Consider the following 26,631-nt stretch of genomic DNA (forward strand, 5'->3'; position numbering starts at 1 on the left):
GTTTTATAAATTTTGGTCCTGACAGAGTTGTGTAAGGAAGTTACTAAAATAGAATTGAAATAACAAATGACATTTGAAGCCCCTTCTTATTCAGAGACCCTATGATTATAACTGAATGGAGCCAAAGGTTATCTTCATTAGATTCCAGATATACTTTCTTGTAATTATTAGCATTTAATTTATGCATATATTTTACTGAAAAACCCTGTGTAAAACATGTTAGGTGACATCAGTTAGATGTTCATTCCTTGGGTTTTCATTGGACCTCCGTAGATGCTTCAGTTCAGCATTCAACCTTCATGCCCTAGCCTGCACCTCCTATAACTACCCTAATGTTCATCGCACTCTGCAAGGGATTGATTATATTCTTCCCAATTCTCTCTTTTCTCCCACACTTCCCCGGAAGTCTTCCCTGTCTTGAAAAAAGAAAATATATATATATATATATTCATTTCCATTTGAAATAGTCCTTCACTTAAAAAGAAACCCAAAGAACCGATGTGCCAATAAATAAAATATAATCAAGGCATTCTTACTAAAATTGCATTATTACATTTTCTTTGTTCGTGAGTTTATATTGCCTATTTTTATTTGTAGCAGGTTGCAAATTCTTTTCTTCAATATTATAACTCATTTCAGTCTTTTGTTATCTTTGCATTTATGGTTACTGTATTAGCTTTTGCTAAGTCATATTGTGAACATGTATAACCACTGAAAACACAGTGGCCGGTAATAACCAGCCTTTATTTCTCTCTCATGTACGTGTTGGCTGAAGACCAGCTTTGACTCTGTTCCATGTGTTCTGCATTTTGGGATAAGGCTGAAGGAAAAGCTCCTATCTTGGTCTTATGGCAGGGGGGAAAGGGCAAGGTAAAGGCAAGTTTTAGCCAACTTGACGTACTAAAAATGTCATCTTTTTTACTTAGGGTTGCATATCTTCGATTTAATATGTGGTCAACTATTTCCCATCTGTTCTGTTTTCTTTTTTTCTGTAGTAAATTGTTTTTTTCTTGTTCTTTGCCATATTATCTAAAGAATGTTAAATATTTATTTTACTGATTTATGAGTTCCTGGCATATAATATTAGCACTCTTCTATAATTTTTATAAATATTTTTCTAGTCTTATTTTGCCATTCAATTTATAAATGCACAGAAAACAATTTTTAATGTAGCCAATTACATAAATAAAATTTTAAGACTTTTTCAAATGACTCTAACTATATAGTTTAAATGGTCCTGTGCATAATCAAATCAGTTAGCTTATCAATAATTTTCAAATACTTCCTAGCTTTGAATTTTACATTTAAGTTTTCAATTTATTTAAAATGCGTGTTTGCACTGTGAGGTAAAAATCCAAGTTCCTTTTATTCAAAATATTCAATCTCTTGTCTCTTTAGAAAAATAATGATTTTTTTAATCGGTAGCACATTCATATGGTTCAAAATTCAAAAAGCATAAAATTGCAGTATCTTTCCTACTCTGTCCCATATACATAACCATAAAAGGAGCTAGTCTTGTGGCATATTCTCTTCCCCATTCCCAGTTTTTGTAAATACGATATGGGTTTAACATACAGTTAATTGTGTTTTTTATATACATTCTATCTTATAATTATTTTTGTATATTTAGTTGAATAAGAAAATAGGTATTAAAAAATTATTGAGAAAATCACATTTTATCTGCCAATACTTTTTAACCACCATTACTCAGGAGCTCTTAATTTTACTCTCAAATTAGTTGGAATAAATTTTCACGTAGTTTTTTCTTCCCCCCAAGAAGTTCACATAGGAGTGATGGTTAATACTGAATGTCAACTTGATTGGATTGAAGGATACAAACTATTGATCCTGGGTGTGTCTGTGAGGGTGTTGCCAAAGGAGATTAACATTTGAGTCAGTAGACTGGGAAAGGCAGACTCATCCTTAATTGGGTGGGTACCATCTAATCAGCTGCCAGCGAATATAAGGCAGGAAAAAAAACGTGAAAAGGAGAGACTGGCCTAGCCTCCAGCCCACAGATTTCTCCCATGCTGGATGTTTCCTGCCTTCAAATATCAGACTCCAGTTCTTTCTTCTTTCTTCTTTCTTCTTCTTTCTTCTTCTTCTTCTTTTTCTTCTTTCTTCTTTCTTTCTTTCTTCTTCTTCTTCTTCTTCTTCTTCTTCTTCTTCTTCTTCTTCTTCTTCTTCTTCTTTCTTTCTTTCTTCTTCTTTCTTTCTTTTTTCTTTCTTCTTCTTCTTCTTCTTCTTCTTCTTCTTCTTCTTCTTCTTCTTCTTCTTCTTCTTCTTCTTCTTCTTCTCTTTCTTCTTCTTTCCTTCTCCTTCTTCCTTCTTCTTCCTTCTTTTCTTCTTCTTCTTCCTTCTTCTTCCTTCTTCTTCCTCCTCCTCCTCCTTCTCCTTCTCCTTCTTCTTCTTCCTCTTCTTTCTTTCTCTTTCTTTCTTTCTTTCTTTCTTTCTTTCTTTCTTTCTTTCTTTCTTTCTTTCTTTCTTTCTTTCTTTCTTCTTCTTCTTCCTCCTCCTCCTCTCCTCCTCCTCCTCCTCCTTCTGCTGCTGCTGCTGCTTCTTCTTCCTCCTCCTTTTTTTTTTTTTGTTGTTGTTTTCTGAGATGGAGTCTCACTCTGTCACCTAGGCTGGAGTGCAATGGCATGATCTTGGTTCACTCCAACCTCTACCTCCTGGGTTCAAGCAATTCTCCTGACTCAGCCTCACGAGTAGGTGGGACTACAGGCCCCTGCCACAATGCCTGGCTAACTTTTGTATTTGTAGTAGAGATGGGGTTTCACCATGTTGGCCAGGCTGGTCTCAAACTCCTGACCTTGTGATCTGCCTGTCTTGGCCTCTCAAAGTGCTGGGATTACAGGTGTGAGCCACCATGCCTGGCCCAGTTCTTCAGTTTTGAGAGTTGGACTGGCTCTCCTTGCTCCTTAAGCTTGCAGACAGCCTATTGGGGGAACTTGTGATCAGGTAAGTCAATACTCTATAAACTCCTCTTTATATATATCTTATTAGTTCTGTCCCTCTGCAGAACTTGACTAATACAGATTTTGCTACCAGGAGTGGTTCTAGAGGAACAAAATATTAAGAATGGAGTTATTTTGTTGGTTTTGGGGTTTCTGAAGTTGGCTACTTAATATGATTAGACCCCAAAATGCTTAGGACTATACTTCTAATACTATGGAGAACACTGATAGTTCTTGCTGTGAACTGTTTAGAGAGTTATGCAAAATAAATGCATTTGACACTGCTGATTTACTGCTCATGAGGGTCAAGGAGTTTAGTGATTTTATCCATAATATATTTGACCACATGAGGAGAACTAAGGATATAATGAAGCTGGTTGGTTGCTCCTAAGTTCAATGGACAAAGTGATGAAAGAAAATGATGAACTCAGGGATTCTGTCTCCCAGCTTCAGAAGCACATACTGAGCCTCAAATCTGTTAAGATTGCCCTAAGTAAGAGTCTTATCTCCCATGGAGAAAGAGCTGAAATTGTGGAAAAACAGACACAAGCTTTTATCATGCCAATGGCTGACCTGCAACTAAAGGTGCATGCCCAGCCTTATGTCTACTGTTAAAGTGAGGGCATTGTTTGGAAAATAATGGGACCCTGCAATTTGGAATGGGGATGTGTGGGAGGACCCTGATGAAGCTGGGGACACTGAGTTTGTAAACTCTATGAACCTTTTTTGCCAGAAGATACAGCTTCCCCATTCCCAGTGGTGGCAACATCCTCTCCCCAGCCCATGATTCCATCAGACTTTCCACCTTTGTCTGAGGAGATAAACCCTGCACTGCCTGAGGCCACAGTGATGGCCTCTCCTGAGGCAGTTTCCAGGCAAAATAATGTTGATTCTTCTCAGGAGTGACCCTCAACACCTCTGTTTGCTTCTAGACATATAATTAACTAAAGTCCTGGTGAGCCTCTAGAGGTGAGGTTGATAGTGTGAATGAGGGGGTGCACAACACTGGAAAAGAACTGTTTGAGTTCTCTAATTTATATAAACAGAAATATGGAGAACAGGCATGGGAATGGATATTAAGGGTATGGGATAATGGTGGAAGTAACATAGAGTTGGATCAGGCTGAATTTATTGACTTGGGCCCTAGCTACCCCTGTCATCACCTAATGGGCCCATGAAAAAAATGGCCATGGTGGCAGGGATGGAGGTTACACATGGGCTCAGCAACATTGACTTCCACTTACTAAGGCTGACCTGGCTATTGCCACTGCTGAGTGCCCAATTTGCCAGCAGCAGAGACCAACACTGAGCCCTTGATATGGACTCATGGAATGCCTTATCCACCATCCTGGTGTTCCATACAGCATTGCCTTTGACCAAGACACTCACTTTATGGCTAAAGAAGTGCAGCAGTGGGATCATGCTTATGGAATTCGCTGGTTTTAGCATGTTTCCCATTATCCTAAAGCAGTTGGATTTATAGAATGGTGGAATGGCCTTTTGAAATCACATTTACAATGCCAACTAGGTGACAATACTATGCAGGGCTGGGACAAAGTTCTCCAGGAGGTCGTGTATGCTCTGAATCAGCAACCAATATATAGTACTGTTTCTCCTATAACCAGAATTCACGGGTCCAGGAATCAAGGGGTGGAAGTGGCACCACTCACCATCACCCCTAGTGATCCACTAGCAAAATTTTTGCTTCCTGTTCCCATGACATTGTGTTCTGCTGACCTAGGGGTCTTTTTTCCAGAGGGAGGAGTGCTGCCACCAGGAGACACAACAATCCCATTGAAATGGAAGTTAAGATTGCAACCTGGACACTTTGGGCTCCTCTTACTTTTAAGTTAACAGGCTAAGAAGGGAGTTACAGTGTTGACTGGGGTGATTGACCCAGACTAACAAGATGAAATCAGTCTACTACTCCACAACAGAGGTAAGGAGGAGTATGCATGGAATACAGGAGATCCATTAGGGCATCTCTTAGTATTACCATGCCCTGTGATTAAGGTCAATGGGAAGCTACAACAGCCCAATCCAGATAGGACTACAAATGGCCCAGATCCTTTAGGAATGAAGGTTTGGGTCACTCTGCCATGAAAAAACCACAGCCTACTGAGGTGCTTGCTGAAGGCAAAGGGAATACAGAATGGATAGTAGCAAAAGGTAGTCAACCACATGAAAAAATGCTCGTCATCACTGGCCATCAGAGAAATGCAAATCAAAACCACAATGAGATACCATCTCACACCAGTTAGAATAGCAATCATTAAAAAGTCAGGAAACCACAGGTGCTGGAGAGGATGTGGAAAAATAGGAATACTTTTACACTGTTGGTGGGATTGCAAACTAGTTCAACCATTATGGAAAACAGTATGGCAATTCCTCAAGGATCTAGAACTAGAGGTACCATTTGACCCAGCCATCCCATTACTGGGTATATACCCAAAGGATTATAAGTCATGCTGCTATAAAGACACATGCATGCGTATGTTTATTGTGGCACTATTCACAATAGCAAAGACTTGGAATCAACCCAAATGTCCATCAGTGACAGACTGAATTAAGAAAATGTGGCACATATACACCATGGAATACTATGCAGCCATAAAAAAGGATGAGTTCGTGTCCTTTGTAGGGACATGGATGCAGCTAGAAACCATCATTCTCAGCAAACTATCGCAAGAAGAGAAAACCAAACACCGCATGTTCTCACTCATAGGTGGGAATTGAACAGTGAGATCACTTGGACACAGGAAGGGGAGCATCACATACTGGGTCCTATTTTGGGGAGGGGGTAGGGGGGAGGGATAGCATTAGGCGATATACCTAATGTAAATGATGAGTTAATGCGTGCAGCACACCAACATGGCACATGTATACATATGTAACAAGCCTGCACGTTGTGCACATGTACCCTAGAACTTAACGTATAATAAATAAATAAAAAAAAAGAAAACATCTTCATTTTACTTCCTTTTTCCTTTGTCATGTGACATAAGATTTATTGACTTCATATCAGCATTTGAGTATTGTTAACTTTATGTAATAGTATTTCAGTTGGAGATTGGTGTGTTTCTGGTTGTTCGGAGGATAGTGGTATTATGTTTGGCACAATTATGACCTTACTATTGTCTTTATTTGAAGATTATATATGATCTCAGGAGATGTGTATAGGTTCAATTGAAAGGGGTGGACTTATGATGGTTAATACTGAGTGTCAATGTTATTGGATTAAAGGATACAAAGTGTTAATCCTGGGCGTGTCTGTAAGGGTATTGCCAAAGGAGATTAACATTTGAGTCAGTGGGCTGGGAAAGGTAGACCCACCCTTAATCAGGAGGGCACCATCCAATCAGCTGGCAGCAAATATAAAGCAGGCAGAAAAACGTGAAAAGGAGAGAGTGGCCTAGCCTCCCAGCCCACAGATTTCTTCCATGCTGAATGCTTCCTGCCCTTGAACGTCGGACTCCAAGTTCTTCAGTTTTGAGACTCGGACTGACTCTTCTTGCTCCTCAAGTTTGCAAACAGCCAAGCAACCTCAAGTTTGCAGGCAGCGTTCCTCCCTCTGGAACCTTGTGATTGTGTAAGTTAATACTTAATAAACTCATATATATATATGAGTGTGTGTGTGTGTATATATATAATATATATATATTTGTGTGTGTGTGTGTGTGTGTGTGTGTATCCTATTAGTTCTGTCCCTCTAGAGAACCCTGACTAATACAGATGGAGCAATGGATTGAATGGTGACTCCAAAGATATATCCACATCATAATCCCCAGAACCTGTCACTCTCACCTTACATGGCAAAAAGATGTGATTCAGTTGAGGATCTTGAGAGGAGAAGCTAACGCTGGATTTTCCAGATGAACCCTAAATGCAGTCATGCAGGAGAGAGGCAGAGGGAATTTGGGCACAGATATGAAGAGAAGATGGCAATGAGAAGAGAGCAGCAGAGATTGGAGTGATGAAACTATAAACCAAGGATCACTAAGGATTGCTGTAGACACCAGAAACTAGGAAGAGGCGATGAACAGAGTATTCCCTAGAGCCTCTAGAGGAAATGCAGCCAAGCTGACACCTTGATTTTGGACTTATGGCCCCTTTAACTATAAGAGAACAAATTTCTGTTGTTGTAAGCCTCCAAGGTTATGGTAATTTGTTACAGCCTCCCTAGATACCTAATACAGGTGGTGCTTTATGAACCTGGCGGGAAAGAATGAGAATGCTTTTCTCTACCTTAATATACAAACTACAAATTGGCAAGGCATAAAAATTTTGGGTTTACAATTTTATTCCTTAAATATTCTCTGCACATTGTTATATTGATTATTACTTGCAACCATTCTCTTTTTAACAGAACATAAATTTCTTCCTATGATTAGCAGGATTCTTTTTTTTAAAAAAATTTGTCCTTTAAAAAAAAAAAAAAAAAAAACTATTTCAAGGATTTATCCCTCTTTATTGATCACTTTCTGGAATAGAGTGAGCCTTTTATTATTATTATTATTATTATTATTTTTTTTTTTGAGATAGAGTCCCACTCTGTTGCCCAGGCTGGAGTGCAGTGGCATCATCTCAGCTCACTGCAACCTCCGCCTCCCAGGTTCAAGCATTTCTCCTGCCTCAGCCTCCAGAGTAGCTGGGACCACAGGTGTACGCCACCACATCCAGCTAATTTTTGTAATTGTTGGTAGAGGCAGGGTTTCACCATGTTCTCCAGACTGGTCTCTAACTTCTGACTTCACGTGATCCACCTGCCTCGGCCTCCCAAAGTGCTAGGATTGCAGGAGTGAGTCACCGTGCCTGGGCGAGCATTTTTAAATAACAAACAGAGATTGTTTTCTTCAGCTCAGAATATTTTGTTCTATTAGGGCTGTGATTATTTTTGTTTTATTTATTTTTAACTTTATTAACACTGCATATATATATGGTCCTCTTCTCTGACCTCAATTGTTGTGATTTTTTCTTTTATTATTTTCATCTCATTGTCCATTTCCTTATTTATTACAGTTTAAATTTGTCCTCAATAATATTGTTTCTATTTTCTGCAACAGTTTGTATGCTCCTTATTGTTCTTAATGTTTATTTTTATATTATGTTGTTAGCTGTTTGTCCATTTTAATTTCATGTTGCCTTTTATAAATTGTTTTTGGTTGTACTTTTTTGATTCTATAGCAAATCATTTTCAGAGATATACTTTTTCTATCACGTATTTTCTTACATAATTACATTTTTAAATTAAATTACACTTAATAGTCTAGTTAAAGTGACAGCCTATAGCAACGAATAGCAGTCCTCTGTCTCATCTTAACTGAACCTGGGTCATTCTAATTCCCACTCTTCAAAGGCAAACCTTTGTAACTTTTTTTTTTTTTTTGTAATTACCTTCTTAGTCTAAATAACATATTTACAATGGTTTAAATAACATGCAATCTCTTGATTTTATAATTTTGATTTATTATGCTTTGGAATATGAAGATTTTCTTTGTAATACTGTCTCTCTAATACATGTCTCCCCCAGTATCCTGAAAGTTTTTTCAATCAATCAGTATTTAATATTTACGTTATTATAACTAGGTAGAGTTCCCTCATGAGCTATGTAGTCTTTCAGAAACAGAACTGTTTTGCTTTCTCTGTAGTCATGAATTGCCTATTTATCATTTGATTTACTTTGATATATCTATCACTAATTCATACCCAAATTCTCCCACAGAAGATTAATTCTCAATGTATTAATTTCACTTTTCTTTGGCGACCTCTGCTATGATATGAATGTGTCCCTCCAAAATTCATATGTTTAAATATAATCCTCAGTGTGTTATTACAGTGTTAGGAAGTGGGGCCTTTAGGAGATGACTAGGTCGGGAGGGTAGAGCCGTGGGAATGATTAGCACCCTTGTAAAAGAGGTCTGAGAGAGCATGTGTGCCCTTTCCACATGCGAGCATACAGCAAGAAGGTACCATCTATGAAGCAGAGAGAGATATTTCACACTCAGTCTGCTGGAGCTTTGATCTCAGACTGCTTGGCCTCCAGAACTATGAGCAATAAATTTCTTACAGTTGTTTATAAATTATCCAGTCTAACTTATTTTATTATAGCAGCCCAAATGGGCTATGACAGCATCCCATCAGCAACCCTTCAACCACATACTCTGATCGGGACTGATTGCTTATTGGACCTGCAGCACAGCTATTGTCTTGCATTTTGATTCACTAATATGCTTGACTTCCTTTTGTCAACATCCTGAGATTTCATTTATTTCCTATGTTGAGCCTTTTCTTTCCTGGACCTCATGTATTCCCTTTCTTGGTTTATTTGTTTTAGTAGAGCTTATTTTCCAGGCACTTCCTGAGAAAAGGTGTAAGTGAAGTAAAATTTTGAAAACTTGAGTGTCTAAAACATCTTTTTAAAAATTCTACCTTCACACATGTTTGTTCTTTGAAGGACATAGAATTATAGCTTACAATATTTTTCTTTTATAATTTGACATCCTCACTCCATTTACGTAAAGAATCCAGTGTTATTTTTGAGAAATCCTCTATTCATTTTCTTTGTCTGTAAACTGATTCTGTTCCTCCAACTTGGGAAGCTTTTTAGAATATTTATCTCTAAGATTCTTGCATATCACTAACAAGTAACTTGGAAAGTGTTCATTATCATCCTTATTTTTATTTCTAATTTTCTTATGTTTTCTCTACTGTTTCAATCTCGTTGTTTTATTTGTTCTATTTTCTTGCAGATTTTCTCAAGTTTCTCTTTCATCATTTTGACTGAGTTTTAAATTTATTTTATGAAATCCTTAATGTCCAAAACCTTCTTTATATTCTGAATGTATCTATTAAAGTAGAGGTCTATTCTTATTCTTTTGGATGCAATATTTATCTCACCATTTTTGACAATCTGAGTTATTGTTATTTTTTTGTTTCAAGTTTACTTTTGCTCCCTGTGCTGTCTCTGCATCCCCTGTGCTCCATTGTTTCTCTTTGTATGCTTTGGTCTCTTTTATATTTAGGATTCTCATCAATCTCTCATGATCCTAGGCCACTTAAGGCTGATTGGGAACTCTGTGTGTGGTGTGGGAGAGGCTTATCAAGTAACAACATTCACTAAAGTTTAATTGGGCAGAAACTAGGCCATTTTTACTAGGAGGATTTCCAGCTGTCAGCACCTACAGGTCTGCCTTTTGGGCAAGTGTATTTCCTCAGTGAGGGGGTACTCTAATCCCTGTCTGATATGGTTTGGCTGTATTCCCACCCAAACTCTCATCTTGAATTGTAGTTCCCATAATCCCCATGTGTCATGAGAAGGACCAGTGGGAGGTAATTGAGTCATGGGGTCGGTTACCCCTATGCTGCTATTCTTGTGATAGTGAGTGAGTTCTCAGGAGATCTGATGGTTTTATAAGGGGCTTTTCCCTGTTTGCTTGGCATATCTTTCCTGCTGCCTTGTGAAGAAGGACATGTTTGTTTCCACTTCTGCCATGATTGTAAGTTTCCTGAGGCCTTCCCAGCCATGTGGAACTGTGAATCAATTAAACTACTTTTCATTATAAATTACCCAGTCTTAGATATTTCTTCATAGCAGGATGAGAATGGCCTAATACAGTAAATTGGCACCAGGGGTGGGGTGTTGCTGTAAAGATACCCAAAAATGTGGAAGTGAGTTTGGAACTGGATAACAGAGCTTGGAACAGCTTGGAGGGCTCAGAAGAAGACAAGAAAATGTGGGAAAGTTTGGAACTTCCTAAAGACATGGAGGGCTCAGAAGATAGGAAGATGTGTGAAAGTTTGGAATTTGCTAGAGACTTCTTGAATAGCTTTGACGGAAATGCTGATAGTAATATGGACAATGAAGTCCAGGTTGAGGTGATCTCAGATGGAGAAGGGAACTTGTTGGGAACTGCAGTAAAGGTGACTCTTACTATACAAAGAGACTGGCATTTTGCCTCTACCTGAGACATGTGTGGAACTTTGAATTTGAGAAAGATGATTTAGGGTATCTGGTGGAATAAATTTCTAAGTGGCAAAGCATTCAAGAGAAAGCAGAGCATAAAAGTTTGGAAAATTTGTAGCCTGAAGATGTGATAGAAAAGAAAACCCCATTTTCTGGGGAGAAATTCATGCTCTTCTGCAGAAATTTGCATAAGTAACAAAGAGCTGAATGTTAATTACCAAAACAATGGGGTAAATATCTCCTGGGCATATCAGAGAACCTCATTGCAGCTCCTCTCATCACATGCCTAGAGGCCCAGGAGGGAAAAATGGTTTCGTGGGTTAGGCTCAGGACCCACCTGCTCTGTGCAGCCTTAGAACATGGTGCCCTGAATTCCAACTACTTCAACTCTGGCCCTGGCTCAAAGGGGCCAGCAAACAGCTCAGGCCATTGCTTCAGAGAGTACAAATCTCAAGCCTTGGTGGCTTACACTAGGTGTAGGGCCTGTGGGTGCAAATAAGTCAAGAACTGAGGTTTGAGAACCTCCACCCAGATTTCAGAAGATGTATGGAAATGCCTGGATGTCCAGACAGAAGTTTGCAGCAGAGGTAGATCCCTCATGGAGAACCTCTGCCAGGGCAGTGCAGAAGGGAAATGTGTGGTTGGAGCTCCCACACAGAGTCCCCACTGGGGTATTGCCTAGTGGAGCTGTGAGAAGAGGGCCACCGTCCACCCTAGAATGGTAGATCCACTGATAGCTTGCACTTTGTGCCTGCAAAAGCTGCAGACACTCAATGCTAGTCCAAGAAAGCATCCAGGAGGGGTGCTGTTCCCTGCAAAGCCACAGGGCTGGCCACTTTCTCCCATTTAAAATGGGTGTATTTACTCAATACCTGTATCCTCATTATATCTAGAAAGTAACTAACTTGTTTTTGATTTTACAGACTCATAGGCAGAAGGGACTTCTTGGCTTGTCCCAGATGAGACTTTGAACTTGAACTTTTGGGATAAAGCTAGAATGAGTTAAGACTTTGGGGGACTGTTGCGAAGGCATGATTGTGTTTTGAAATGTGAGGACATGAGATTTGGGTGGGGTTGGGGTGGAATAATATGTTTGGCTATGACCCCACCCAAATCTAATCTTGAATTTTAGTTTCCATAATTCCCACATTTGTGAGGGACCCAGTGGAGGATAATTGAATCACGGGGGCAGTTATGCCCATGCAGCTGTTTTTGTGATAGTGAGTGAATTCCCAAGAGATCTGATTGTTTTATAGAGGGCTTTTCCCTCTTTGCTTGGCATTTCTCTCTCCTGCTGCCTTGTGAAGAAGGATGTGTTTGCTTCCCCTTTTGCCTTGATTGTAAGTTTCCTGAGGCCTTCCCAGCCATGTGGAACTGTGAATCAATTGAACCTCTTTTCATTTTAAATCACCCAGTCTTGGGTATTTCTTCATAGCATTGTGAGAACTATGCTATGCAGAACTGTAAATCAATTAAACCTCTTTTCATTTTAAATCACATAGTCTTGGGTATTTCTTCATATCATTGTGACAAAAGACTAATACACTACCTATGATTGCTCATATTTCAGAGTCAAGTTAGAAGAAAAGGGGGCCTGAGTCTCACAGTTGTGTATGTTGTATCTTCTAGTTTAATCTTTACAATTCTTATGCTTCAGAACTGTACCCCTCACTTACCTGTGCCCAGAAGTCCTGATTCTAGAATTTCTTTGAATTAGCTAATTTACATATTATAATTTACCTGCGTTTTCTGTCAGATAGCGGTGGGTATTTTCCTGCCTTCAGAGTTCAGTAGGAGATATACTAGTCTATCTGCTTCCTTTATAAACACTTAGCAGCATTTCTGCTCTTCATTTTAACTTTTTAAGGATATTTGGAGGCTTTTATAGTTTCTCTTGTGACAATAACTTATATACCCACTAGCTCTGTTTTCAGCTTTGGAAATGTTGTTGATATCTTTTGTCTACTCATATCTCTACTCTTGTTTCCTTTGAATCCTTGAATTTAAGTTAAAGTCAATTGTGTGTGTATATGTGTGTGTGTTTTTCAAATCCTTCAAATTATTTAACAGAGATGTCAAGAGAAAGCAGAGGTAATATGTTTTCAATCCACCATAAAGTCATAAATGTGACTATTCATTTCTGTAATACTTTTTCATAAGCTATTTGCTGTTATTTTTGGCTTTAAAAAAATTAACTTCAAGACTAAAAAGCTTCCTCAAGGCTGAGCATGGAAGCTCACACCTGGAATACCAGCACTTTGGGAGGTCAAGACAGGCAGATCACTTAGGTCAGGAGTTCGAGACCAACTTGTCCAACATGGTGAAACCCCATCTCTACTAAAAATATAAAAATTAGCCAGGCATGGTGGCATGTGCCTGTAGTCCCAGCTTTTTGGGAGGCTGAGGCAGGAGAATCCTTGAACCCAGGAGGCAGGGGTTGCAGTGAGCTGAGATCACACCACTGCACTCCAATCTGGCAACAGAGCGAGACTGTGTCTCAAAAACAAACAAACAAAACCTTACTGAAAAACATGCAAGTACATGGAAATTAAACAAGCTGCTTCTGTATTACTTTTGGGTAAATATTAAAATTAATGCAGAAATCAAGAAGTTATTTGAGACTACTGAGAACAAAGAATCATCATATCAGAAGCTCTGGGACACAGTTAAGAGAGTGTTAAGAGGGCCGGGCGCGGTGGCTCAAGCCTGTAATCCCAGCACTTTGGGAGGCCGAGGCGGGCGGATCACGAGGTCAGGAGATCGAGACCATCCTGGCTAACACGGTGAAACCCCGTCTCTACTAAAAATACAAAAAGAAATTAGCCGGGCGTGGTGGCGGGCGCCTGTAGTCCCAGCTACTCCGGAGGCTGAGGCAGGAGAATGGCGTGAACCCGGGAGGCGGAGCTTGCAGTGAGCCGAGATCGCGCCACTGCACTCCAGTCTCGGCGACAGAGCGAGACTCCGTCTCAAAAAAAAAAAAAAAAAAAAAAAAAAAGAAAGTGTTAAGAGAAAACTTTATAGCACTAAATGCCTGCATCAGAAAGTTAGAAACATCTCAAATTAACAACCTAATATCACAACTAAAATAATTAGGGAAGCCAGAGCAAACAAACCCCAAAGATAACAGAAGACAGGAAATATCCAAAATCAGAGCTAACCTGAAGGAGATTGAGAAATAAAAAATCATTCAAAAGTACAATGAATCCTAGATTGTTTTATTAAAAAAAATAAGAGAGACTGCTAGCTAGACTAATAAGAAAAGAGAGAAGATTCAAGTAAATACAATTAGAAACGACAAAGTGAATGTTACCATTGACCGCACAGAAATACAAATAACCATCAGAGAATACTATGAGCACCTCTGTGCAGACAAACTAGAAAACAAGAAGATATGGATAAATTGCTGGACATACACAAGCTCCCAAGACTGAACCTGGAAGAAATGAATTCCATGAACAGACCAATAGTGAGCTCCAAAACTGAATCAGCAATAAATAGCCTACAAACAAAAGACGGCTCAGGACAAGAGAGATTCACAGTCAAATTCTATCAGATGTACAACAAAGAGCTGGTACTATTCCTACTAAAACTTTTGAAAAAAAAATAGGGGAGGGATGACTCCTACTGAACTCATTCTATGAGGTCAGAATTATCTTGATACTAAAACCTGGCAGAGATACAAGAACAATAACAACAAAAAACTTCAGGCAAGTATACTTGATGAACATCGATGCAAAAATCTTCAGCAAAATACTTCCAAAACGAATGCAGCAGCACATCCAAAAGCTTATCCACCACGGTCAAGTAGGCTTTATCCCTGGGATGCATGGTTGGTTCAACATCCACAAATCAATAAATGTAATTCGTCACATAAGCAGAACTAGAAGCAAAACCACATGATTATTTCAATAGGTGCAGAAAAGGCTTTTGATAAACTTCAACACCTCTTCCTGTTAAAAACTCTAAATAAACTAGATATTGAAGGAACATACCCCAAAATAATAAGGGCCATCTATGAAAACCCACAGCTAACATCATACTCAATGGACAAAAGCTAGAAGCATTCCCTTGAAAACTGGCAAAATAAGATGATGCTTTCTTTCACTACTATTATTAACATAGTATTAGAAGTCCTGACCAGAGCAATCAAGCAAGATAAAGAAATAAAGAGCATCCAAATGGAAAGAGAGGAAGTCAAACTATCCCTGTTTGCAAACAACATAATTCTGTATCTAGAAAACCCCACAGTCTTGGCCCAAAAGCACCTTTAGCTGATAAACAACTTCAGCAGTTTCAGGATACAAAAGCAATGTGCAAAAATAACCAGCATTTTTAAACAAACACAGGAATCAAACTGAGAGCCAAATCAGAAATGCAATCCTATTCACAATTGCCACAAAAAATAAAATACCTAAGAGCACAACTACTGACGGTGGTGAAAGATCTCTACAAGGAAAACTACAAAACATTGCCAAAGAAATCAGAGAAGACACAACAAAGGATAAAACATTCCATGTTCATGAATAGGAAGAATCAATATCATTACAATGGCAATACTGCCCAAAACAATTTACATATTTAATGCTATTCCTATAAAATTACCAATGACAGCCTTCACAAAACCAGAAAAAAGTATTTTAACATTCATATGGCACCAAAAATTAGCCTCAATAGCGAAGGCAATCCTAGCAAAAAGAACAAAGCTGGAGGTGTCATGCAACTTTTATACAGGACTACAGTAACCAAATCAACATGGTATTTGTACAAAACCAGACATATTGACCAATGGAATAGAATAGAGAGCCTATAAATAAGGCCATATACCTACGACCATTTGATCTTTGGCAAACCTGGCAAAAACAAGCAATGGGAAAGGATTCCTTATTCAATAAATAGTGCTGGGATAACTGGCTAGCCACATGCAGAAGATTGAAACGGCATCCCTTCCTTATACTATAAATAAACATAAACAAAAGATAGATTAAAGACTTAAAAATAAAACCTAAAACAATAAAAACCCTGGAAGACAATGTAAGCAATAAGATTCTGAACATAGGAACGGGCAAATATTTCATTATGAAGATGTGAAAAGCAATTGCGACAGAAGCCAAAATTCACAAATGGTATCTAATCAAACTGAAGAGCTTATGCACAGCAAAAGAAGAGTAAACAGACAACCTAAAGAATGGGGGAAAATTTTTGCATACTACGCATCTGACAAAGGTCTAATATCCAGCATCTGTGAAAAACTTAAATTTACAAAAAACCCCAACAACCCCATTACAAAGTGGGCAACGGATATGAACAGAACTTTTTTACCTAAGACATACCTGCCACCAAAAAATCATATAAAAAATGCTCAACGTCACTGATCATTAGAAAAATGCAAATCAAAACACAATGAGGATCCATCTCACTCTAGTCAGAACGGCTATTAGTAAAAAGTCAAAAAATACTAGATGCTGGTGAGGTTGCACAGAAAAGGAAACACATATACTGTTAGTGGGAGTTTAAACTAGTTCAACCATTGTGTAAAGCAGTTTGGCAATTCCTCAAAGAGCTAAAAACAATGCTACCATTCAACCCAGCAATCCTATTACTGGGTACATATCCCCAAGGAATATAAATTGTTCTACCATAAAGACACATGCACACGTATGTTGATTGCAGCACTATTCACAATGGCAAACATATAGAATCAACCTAAGTGCCCATAAATGATAGGCTGGATAAAGAAACTGTAGTACATATACACCACAGAATACTACGAAGCCATAAAAAAGAATGAGATCATGTTCCTGGCAGCAACGTGGATGGAGCTGGAGGTCATTATCCTTAGCAAACTAATGCAGGAAGACAAATTCACATACCATACATTCTTATTTATAAATGGAGTTAAATTAGGAGAACATATAGACACAAGAAGAGAACAAAAGACAGTGGGGCCTACTGAAAGGTAAAAGGTGGAAAGAGGGAGAGAATAAGAAAAAATAGTCATTGAATACTAGATTTAGTGCCTGGATGACAAAATACCCTGTACAACAAACCCCTATGACATGAGTTTACCTATATAGAAAACCTGCACATGTACCACTGAAATTAAAAGTTTTTTAAAAATTAAAAATAAATAGATTAACTTTATTGGGGTATGATTAACATATAAATAGCAGTTCATACTTAATATATGCCTCTCAATGAGTCCACATCTGTGAAACTTTCACCACCATTCAAAGCCAGGTACATACTAATCACCTTCCATAGATCTCCCTGATCCCTTTTAAAATTATTTTTTTCTTTGTGTTTAGAACATTTAACAAAAGATATACCCTCTTAGCAAATGTTAAGTTATATGGTTTGGCTCTGTGTCCTCACCAAAATCTCATGTCAAATTGTAATCCTCAATGTTGGAGAAGGGTCCTGGTGGGATGTGATCTAATTAAACCTCCTTTTTATGTGTATAAATTACTCAGTCTCAGGTAGTTCTTTACAGCAATGTGAAAATGGACTAATACATTAAGTATACAATATGGTATTCTTAGCTATAGGCATTAAGCTTTATAGTAGAGCTACAGAATTTATCTTACATAACTAAAACTTTGTACCCTTTAACCATCATCTCCCAATTGCCCCCTTCCCCAAATCTGTGGCAACCATCATTTTACCCTCTACTTCTGTGAGTTTGACTATTTTAGATTTCACATATAAATGATATTATACAGTAATTGTTTGTCTGTGTCTGGCTTATTTCACTTAATATAATGTTCTCTAGATCTATTCATAGTTTTACAAATGTCACAAAAGTCAGGATTTCCTTTTTCTTTTAAAGGCTAAATAACATTATATTGTATATTGTGTCTACTATATTGTATATTGTGTATTCTATAGTGTCTTTATTCATCCACTGATCGATATTTAAGTTGTTTCCATATCTTGATTATTGTGAATAATGCTGCAATAAGCATGGGGGAGTAGATTTCTCTTCAAGATAGTAATTTTATTTTTATTTTTGGATAAGTACCTGAAAGTAAGATTACTGGATCATAGAGTAGTTCTACTTTTAATTTTTAAAGGAATTCCATACTTTTTTGCATGATGCCTATACCAATTTACATTGCTACCAACAGTGTGCAAGGATTCCCTTTTTTCCACATCCTCATCAATGCTTGTTATCTTTTGTCTTTTCATAATAAACAATCTAATAGCTGTGAGGTGGTATCTTATTGTGATTTTGATTGCATTTTTCTGATGATTAGTGATGTCGAGCAACTAGTGATACTGATCTTTTGTATGTCTTCTTTAGAGAAGTTTCTATTCAGATTCTTTGTTCATTTTAAAATCAGGTTATTTGGTATGTTTGCTATTGAGTTGTATGGCTTCCATATTTTTTTAAAATATTAACTCATCATCAGATGTGTGGTTTGCAAACATTTTATCCCATTCTGTAGGTTGTCTCTTCACTTTGTTGATTGTTTCCTTTGCTGTGAAGAAGCTATTTAGATGGATGTAATCACATTTTTTATTTTTTGCTTGTGTTGCCTGTACTTTTGGTGTTGTATCCAGAAAATCATTGCTAGGAATGTCAAGGAGTGTTTTGTCTATGTCTTCTTCTGGAAGTTTATGATTTTGTGTCTTACAGTTAAGTCTTTTATCCATTTTGAGTTGGCTTTTGTGTATGGTGTAAAATAAGAATTCAGTTTTATTTTTTTGCATGCACATAACCAGGTTTCTCAGCACTATTTACTGAAGAGATTATCCTTGCTCTATTGCATATTCTTAGTGCCCTTGTCGAAGATTAGTTGATCAGATATGTGCAGGTTTATGTCTGGGCTCTCTACTCTGTTTCATTCATCTATGTCTATGTTTTTATAACAGTATCATACTGTTTTCATTATTATAACTTTGTAACATAATTTGGAATCAGAAAGTGAGGTGCCTATAGCTTCGATTTTTCTTGATAACATTGCTTTTGTCATTCAGTATCTTTCGTGATTCCATATGAAGCTTAACATTATTTTTGCTATTTCTGTGAAAAATGCCATTGGAATTTTGATAAGAATTGCATTGACTCTCTAGATCACTTTGTGTGGCCATTTTAACAATATCAATTCTTCCAATCTATGAACTTGGGATGTCTTTCCATGTACTTTTGTTTAATTTCTTTCATCAGTGTTTTATAGTTTTTCAGTATACAGATCTTGTACTTCTTTGGTTAAATTTATACCTAAGTAATTTATTTTTTATGCCATTGTAAAAAAATTATTTTCTTAATTTGTTTTTCAGATAGTTCATTAGCATATAGAATCATAACTGATTTTTTTATGTTGATTTTGTATTCTACAAGTTTACTAAATTCATTCATTTTGAATAGTTTTTTGGTAGAGTCTTTAGGGTTTTCTTCATATAAGATCATGTCATCCACAAACAAAGGAAATTTTACTTCTTCTATTCTAATGTTGGTGGCTTTTGTTTCCTTTTTTGGGCTACTTGCTCTGACTAAAACTCCCAGTCCCATGCTGAATAGAAGTGGTGAGATTGGGCATCGTTATCTTATTCTTGACGTTAGAGGAAAAGCTTTCAACTTTTCACCATTGGGTATAATGTTAGCTGTGGATTTCCCATGCATAAACTTTATTATATTGAGGCACATTCTTTCTGTTTCTAATTGGTTGAGAGTTTTTGTCATGAAAGATGTTGAATTTTGTTGCATGCCTTTTCTGCATGTATTAAGACAATCATATGTTTCTTATCCTTCATTCTGTTGTTGAAGTCTATGACATTTATTAATTTGTGTATGTTGAATAATCTTTGTATCTGGGAGATAAATGCTACCTGATCATGGTGTATGATCCTTTTAATGTGCTATTGAATTTGGTTTGTTAGTGGTTAGTTGAGAATTTTTGCATCTATGCTCATCAGGGATATTGGCTTGTAGTTTTCTTTTCTCGTAATGTGCTTGTCTAGGTTTGGTGTCAGGGCAATGCTGGCCTTGTATTATCAGTTTGAAAGTCTTCTCACTTCTACTTTTTTTTAAGAGTTTGAATAGCATTGACACTAAGTCTTTAAATGTTGGTAGAACTCAACTGTGAAGCCAACAGATCCTAGTCTTTCTTTTTGAAGTGAATTTTTTAAAATTACTGATTTAGTCTCCTTACCTGTTATTGGTCCGTTCAAGTTTTCTGTTTCTTCATAGTTCAGTTTTAGGAACTTGGATGTTTCTAAGAATGTGTCCATCTCTTCTAGATTATCCAGCTTTTTGGTGTATAATTATAATCTCTTATATTCATTTGTGTTTCTACGGTATCGGTTGTAACACCTCCTCTCTTATTTATAATTTTATTTATTTGAGTCTTCTCTTTTTTTTTCTTCGTTTGGTTAAGAATTTGTCTGTTTTGCTCACCTTTTCAAAAAGCAAAGCATTAGTTTCATTGATCATTTCTGTTTTTCTAGGCTCTATCTCATTTCTTTCTGCTTTTATCTACCTCCATAAGGTATAATGTTAGGTTGTTTATTTGTGATCATTCTTTTTTCTTAACGTATGTGGTTATTGCTATAAAGTTCTTAGAACTGCTTTTGCTGTATTCCACAAGTTTTGGTATGTGTGTTGCCATTTTTATTTGTCTCAAGATATTTTTTGATTTTTTCTTTCACTAATTGGTTCTATAGGAGAATGTTGCTTGATTTCTACATATTTGTGAAATGTTCCAGTTTGTCTCCTGTTATTGATTTCATTTCATAACACTGTGCTCAGAAAAGATACTTGGTATAATTTGACCTTCAATTTGTTAGGACTAATTTTGTGGCCTGCCATATGATCTATTCCAGAGAATGTTCCATGTGTTCTTCAGAAGAATGTGTATTCTTCTGTTGGATAGAATGTTCTGTGTATGTTCTTTGGGTCCATTTCCTCTATAGTGTTGCTCATGTTTACTGCTTTCTTAATGATTTTCTGTCTGGATGATCTACCTATTGTTGAATGTGGGGTATTTAAGTCCCCTACTATTATTGTATTGCTCTCTATCTCTCCCTTCAGTTCGGTTAATATTTACTTTATATATTTAGGTGCTCAAATGTTGGCTGCCTATTTAATTACAATTGTTATGCCTTCTTAATAAATTGGCTTCTTTATCATTATATAATGACTTTCTTTGTTCCTTGTGACGGTTTTCACTTAAAGTCTGTTTTGTCTTACGTAAGTATAGTCAACCCTGCTCTCTTATGGTTTCTATTTGATTTACTATCTTTATTCATCTTTTCACTTTCAGTCTATGCATGTCCTTAAATCTAAAATGAATCTGTTATGGATTATATATGTTGGATCTTGTTTCTATTCATTCAGTCATTATGCCTTTTGATTGGACAATTTAATACACTTACATTTAAAGTAATTATTCATAGGTGAGGGCTTACTATTGCCACTTTGTTCTTTTCTATTTTGTAGTTCCTTTGTTTTATTTCTACTTTTCTTGCTGTCTTGTTGATTTAATAATTTTTTGCAGTGCAGTGGTATGCTTTGATTACTTTCTCTTTATTTTTTGTGTGTCTACTAAACCTTTTTTCTTTGTAATTATTAAGAGGTTTACATAAAATGTCTATAGTTACAGCAGCTTATTTTAGGTTGATAGCAATTTAATACTGATAGCATATAAAACATAAAACCCTACACTTCCTTGCTCTCTATGTCCACCACATTTCTTTTTATTATACTTTAAGTTTTAGGGTACATGTGCACAACGTGCAGGTTTGTTACATAGGTACACATGTGCTATGTTGGCTCTGCCCAGTTCAAGCTTCCTGACTGCTTTATTTACCTACTCAAGTCTCAGCAATGGTGAACGTCCCTCCCCTCATCAGGCTGCAGCCTCACAGGTTGATCTCAGACTGCTGGCTAGCAGTGAGCAAGTCTCCATGGGCATGTGACCCATGAGCCAGGCATGGGAGGGAATCTCCTGGTTTGCCGGTTGCTAAGACCATTGAAAAGCGCAGTATTTGGGCAGTAGTGCACCAGTTTTCCAAGTACAGTCTGTCACAGCTTCCCTTCATTAGGAAAGGGAAATTCCCCGACCCCTTGTGCTTTCTGGGTGAGGTGATGACCCACCCTGCTTTGGCTCAGCCTCTGTGGGCTGCACCCACTGTCCAACCAGTCCCAGTGAGATGAACCAGGTGCCTCAGTTGGAAATGCTGAAATCACCCATCTTCTGCATCAATCTTGCTGGGAGCTGCAGACCGGAGCTGTTCCTATTTGGCCATCTTGGAAGTGAACACCAAGAATCCATGTCGACCACATTTTATGCTATTGGTCCCAGTTTACTTTTTTTTTTTTTTTTGAGACAGAATCTCACTGTGTCACCCAGACTGGAGTGCAATGGCACAATCTCAGCTCACTGCAACCTCTGCTTCCCGGGTTCAAGTGATTCTACTGCCTTAGCCCCCAAGGAAGCCTAGCTTGATTCTAAGAGAGATCACTTTGGTTCATAATTGCTTCCACAGGGGAAAATGAAAATTAATTGAGCACTTGGCTCCTTAAACTCATGGGACACTGCCCAAAAGGCCCCTTAGGCCTCATCCCACCCATAACACTGAGGGCATTGGCAGCACAGCTGAATAGTCTGGGACCACTGAAAGCAAGGAGAAGGGACAGGAGTACACAGCAACCTGCACAATGCTCAACAGCTGGCCATGAATCCTGCTAAGCAGCTCACAGACTTCACCATGTGGCATTCCTCTGTAGACAGCACCTCATGTGTTTCCACACACCTTGCATCTCAGGGATAAAGCCTACTTGATAAGGCTTGATAAGCTTCTTGGTGTGTAGCTTGATTCTCCTTGCCAGTATTTGGTTGAGGATTTTTGCATCAATGTTCATTAAGGGTATTGGCCTGAACGTTTCTTTTTTTGTTGTGTCTCTGCCAGGTTTTGGTATTCAGATAATTCTGATCTGATAGAATGAGTTTTGTAGGAGTCCTTCTTTCTCAATTTTTTGATCTAGTTTCCATGGGAATGGCACCAGCTCTTCTTTGTAAATGTGGTAGAATTCACCTGTGAATCTATGTGGTCCTGGGCTTTTCTTGGTGGGTAGTGTAATTGTTATTGTCTCAATTTCAGAGCTTGTTATTGATCTGTTCAGAGATTCAATTTCTTCCTGGTCCTGTTTTGGGAGGGTGTATTTCTTCAGGATTTTTTTGTTTGTTTGTTTCTTCTAGATTTTATAGTTTATTTACGTAGTGTTCATGATATTCCCTGAGATCATTTAGCTCACTGAGCTTCTTTAAGGCGACTACTTTGTATTCTTTGGCAGACAATTTTTGATCTCCAATTTTTTAAGGTCAACCACTGGCCACTGGAACTTTATTTTGTCCCTTTGGTGCTGTCATATTTCCTTGATTGTTCTTGTTCCTTGAAGCTCTGCATTGCCATCTTTGCATTTGAAAAAGTATTCTCCTCCTCCAGTCTTTATTGACTGGCTTTGGGAGAAAAAGTCCTTCATCAATGAGTCTAGCTAGAGATTCTGGTAGACACACAGCCTTTTCCATGGATTTTCCTGCTTCACTCCTTTTGTTCCTTCTCAGAAGGAAAGTTTTAGGATTGTGCGCCTTCTTCCAGTCTTACAAAGCCAGGCCTGGTGCTAAGAGCATCCTGTTTAGCTTCCCTAAAGCAATACCCTGAAATGTTAAGGTATGTGTGCCTTCTTTCAAATCAGCAGAATCATGCCAGCTACTAAGATCTGTACCTACTGTTGAGATCCAAGAGCTGTTTGCTGGAACTCATGTGTGTTGTGTGTGGAAACACATGAGGTGCTGTCTACAGAGGAATGCCACATGGTGAAGTCTGTGAGCTGCTTAGCAGGATTCATGGCCAGCTGTTGAGCATTGTGCAGGTTGCTGTGTACTCCTGTCCCTTCTCCTTGCTTTCAGTGGTCCCAGACTATTCAGCTGTGCTGCCAATGCCCTCAGTGTTATGGGTGGGATGAGGCCTAAGGGGCCTTTTGGGCAGTGTCCCATGAGTTTAAGGAGCCAAGTGCTCAATTAATTTTCATTTTCCCCTGTGGAAGCAATTATGAACCAAAGTGATCTCTCTTAGAATCAAGCTAGGCTTCCTTGGGGGATGAGTGACATGGGTAGAGCGAAACTGTTCTTCTCACCTATTTCAACATGTCTGCTCTCATATATTTTTTGTTTGTTTTACTAGGATACTGGAACCTCTCAGCTAAACTCTGGGACTCTGATATAGTTTGACTCTGTGTCTCCACCCAAATTTCATCTCGAATTGTAATCCCCACAAGTTGAGGGAGGGACCTGGTGGGAGGTGATTGAATTACAGGGGTGGTTTCCCCCATTCTGTTCTCATGATAGAGAGTTCTCATGAGATCTGATGGTTTAAAGGTGGCAGTTTCCCCTGTGTGCGCGCTCTCTCTCTCTCTCTCCTTCTGCCTTGTGAAAAAGGGGCCTACTTCCCCTTTGCCTTCCACTATGATGGTACATTTCCTGAGGCCTCCCCAGTCATGCAGAACTGTGAGTTAATTAAACCTCTTTTGTTTATAAATTACCCAGTCTCTGGCAGTATTTTTATAGGCTTGTGAAAACAGACTAATACAGAGACTTAGCACTGGGAGTGGGGCACTGCTATAAAGATAACCTGAAAATGTGGAAGCAACTTTGAAACTGGGTAATAGGCAGAGGTTGGAACAATCTTGAGGGCTCAGAAAAAGACAGGAAGATGAGGGAAAGATTGGAACTTCCTAAAGAATTGTTGAATGGTTTTGATCAAAACCCTGATAGTGACATGGATGGACAATGAAGTCAAGTTTGAGGTGGTCTCAGGTCAAACTTATTGGGACTGGACCAAATGTTACTCTTAGTATGCTTTAGCAAAGAGACTGGGGGCATTTTGCTCCTGTCCTAGAGATCTGGGGGAAATTTGAACTTGAGAGAGATGATTTAGGGTATATGGTGGAAGAAATTTCTAAAGAGCAAAGCCTTCAAGAAGTGACCTGGCTGATTCTGAAGGTATTTGGTCATATGCATTCACAAAGAGAATACCTGAAACTGGAACTTTTATTTTAAAGGAAAGTAGAACATAAAAGTTTAGAAAATCTGCAGCATGACCATGACGTAGAAAAAGAAAAACCCATTTTCTTGGGAGAAACTGAAGCCTGCTGCAGAAATTTACATAAGTAACAAGGAGTAAAATGTTAGTAGCCAAGATCATGAGAAAAATGTCTCCGGGGCATGCCAGAGATCTTTGTGGCAGCCCCTCCCATCACAGGTCTAGAGGCCTAGGAGGGTAAAATGATTTTGGGGCTGGGCCCAGGACCCCACTGCTCTGTTCAGCCTGTGGACCTGGTACCCTGCATCCCAGCTGCTCCAACTCCAGTACTGGCCAAAAGGGACCAAGGTACCTCTGGAGCCATGGCTTCAGAGGGTACAAACCCAAAGTCTTGTTGGCTTCTATGTGAAGTTGGATCTGCAGTGTGCAGAAGACAAGAGTTGAGCTTTGGAAATCTCTGCCTAGATTTTACAGGATATATAGAAACACTTATATGTCCAGGCAGAAGTCTGTTGCAGGAGTGAAGCCCTCATGGAGAACCTCTACTAGGACAATGCAGAGGGGAAAGTGGGGTTGGTGGCCCCTCACAGAGTCCCCAGTGGGGCACTGCCTAGTGGAGCTGTGAGATGGCCACCATCCTCCAGACCACAAAAAGGTAGATACACTGAAAGCTAGCACTGTACACCTGGAAAAAACACAGACACTCAATGTCAGCCCAGGAAAGCATCTGTGGGGGCTGCAGAGACAGAGTCGTGGAGCTGCCCAAGGCCTTAGGAGTGCAATTCTTGCATCAGTGTGCCATGGATGTGAGACATGGAGTCAAAGGAGATTATTTTAAAACTTTAAATTTTAATGAGTGCCCTGCCAGGTTTTGAACTTGCATAGTGATGCTGGCCTCTTTGTTTTGGCCAATTTCTCCAATTTGGAATGGGAACATTTACCTAGTGCCTCTACCCCCATTGTATCTAGGAAGTAAAAAACTTGTTTTTGATTTTACAGGCTCATAGATGGAAGGGACTTGGCTTGTCTCAGATGAGACTTTGGACTTCAACATTTGAGTTACTGCTGAAATGAGTTAAGACTTTGGGGGACTGTTGGGAAGGCATGATTGGCTTTGAAATGTGAAAGGGACATGAAAGTTTTGAGGGGTTAGGGGTGGAATAATATGGTTTGGCTCTGTGTCCCCCCCAAAAAAATTATAATCCAATTGTAATCCCCACATGTCGAGGGTGATGATTTTATCATGGGGGTGGTTTCTGCCATGCTATTCTCATGATAGCAAAGAGTTCTCACAAGATCTAATGGTTTAAAAGTGGTAGTGTTCCCTATGCTTTCTCTCTCTCTCCTGCCACCTTGTGGAGAAAGCGCCTTGCTTTCCCTTCACCTTCCACCATGATTGTAAGTTTCCTGAGGCCTCCTCAGCCATGTGAAACTGTGAGTCAATTAAACCTGTTTTGTTTATAAATTACCCAGTCTCAGGTAGTATTTTTATAGCAGTGTGAAAACAGACTAATACAGGCTCTAACAAAGATATTCTAGTCTGTGATTGGTTGAGAAATTTGGTGTGTCTCTTGAAGGTGATATGGGCTGGAACTTCGTATTCCACCATCTTGTTAACATCCTATATTGCTTTCTTCTTAGTCTTCCCCTCTTCCCAAAAAATTGTGT

General features: G+C 38.5%; 1 protein-coding gene across 2 annotated transcripts in view; it reads right to left on the reverse strand.

Moving 5' to 3' along the window:
* HMGN3 (high mobility group nucleosomal binding domain 3) overlaps positions 1–24,414 on the reverse strand; it is a 1,231,743-nt gene extending 1,207,329 nt beyond the window's left edge. Inside the window, exon 1 of one of the 2 annotated variants that reach the window (XM_050789665.1) lies at positions 24,411–24,414. The gene's annotated coding sequence lies outside the window, so the exon portion shown is untranslated. Of the gene's footprint in view, positions 1–24,246; positions 24,251–24,410 lie in introns of those variants that run through there. The other variant, XM_050789662.1, reaches the window with a different exon arrangement.
* Between the last annotated feature and the right edge of the window lie 2,217 nt (positions 24,415–26,631).

Source organism: Macaca thibetana, chromosome 4 (assembly GCF_024542745.1).
Source record: "Macaca thibetana thibetana isolate TM-01 chromosome 4, ASM2454274v1, whole genome shotgun sequence".
NCBI lineage: Eukaryota > Metazoa > Chordata > Mammalia > Primates > Cercopithecidae > Macaca > Macaca thibetana.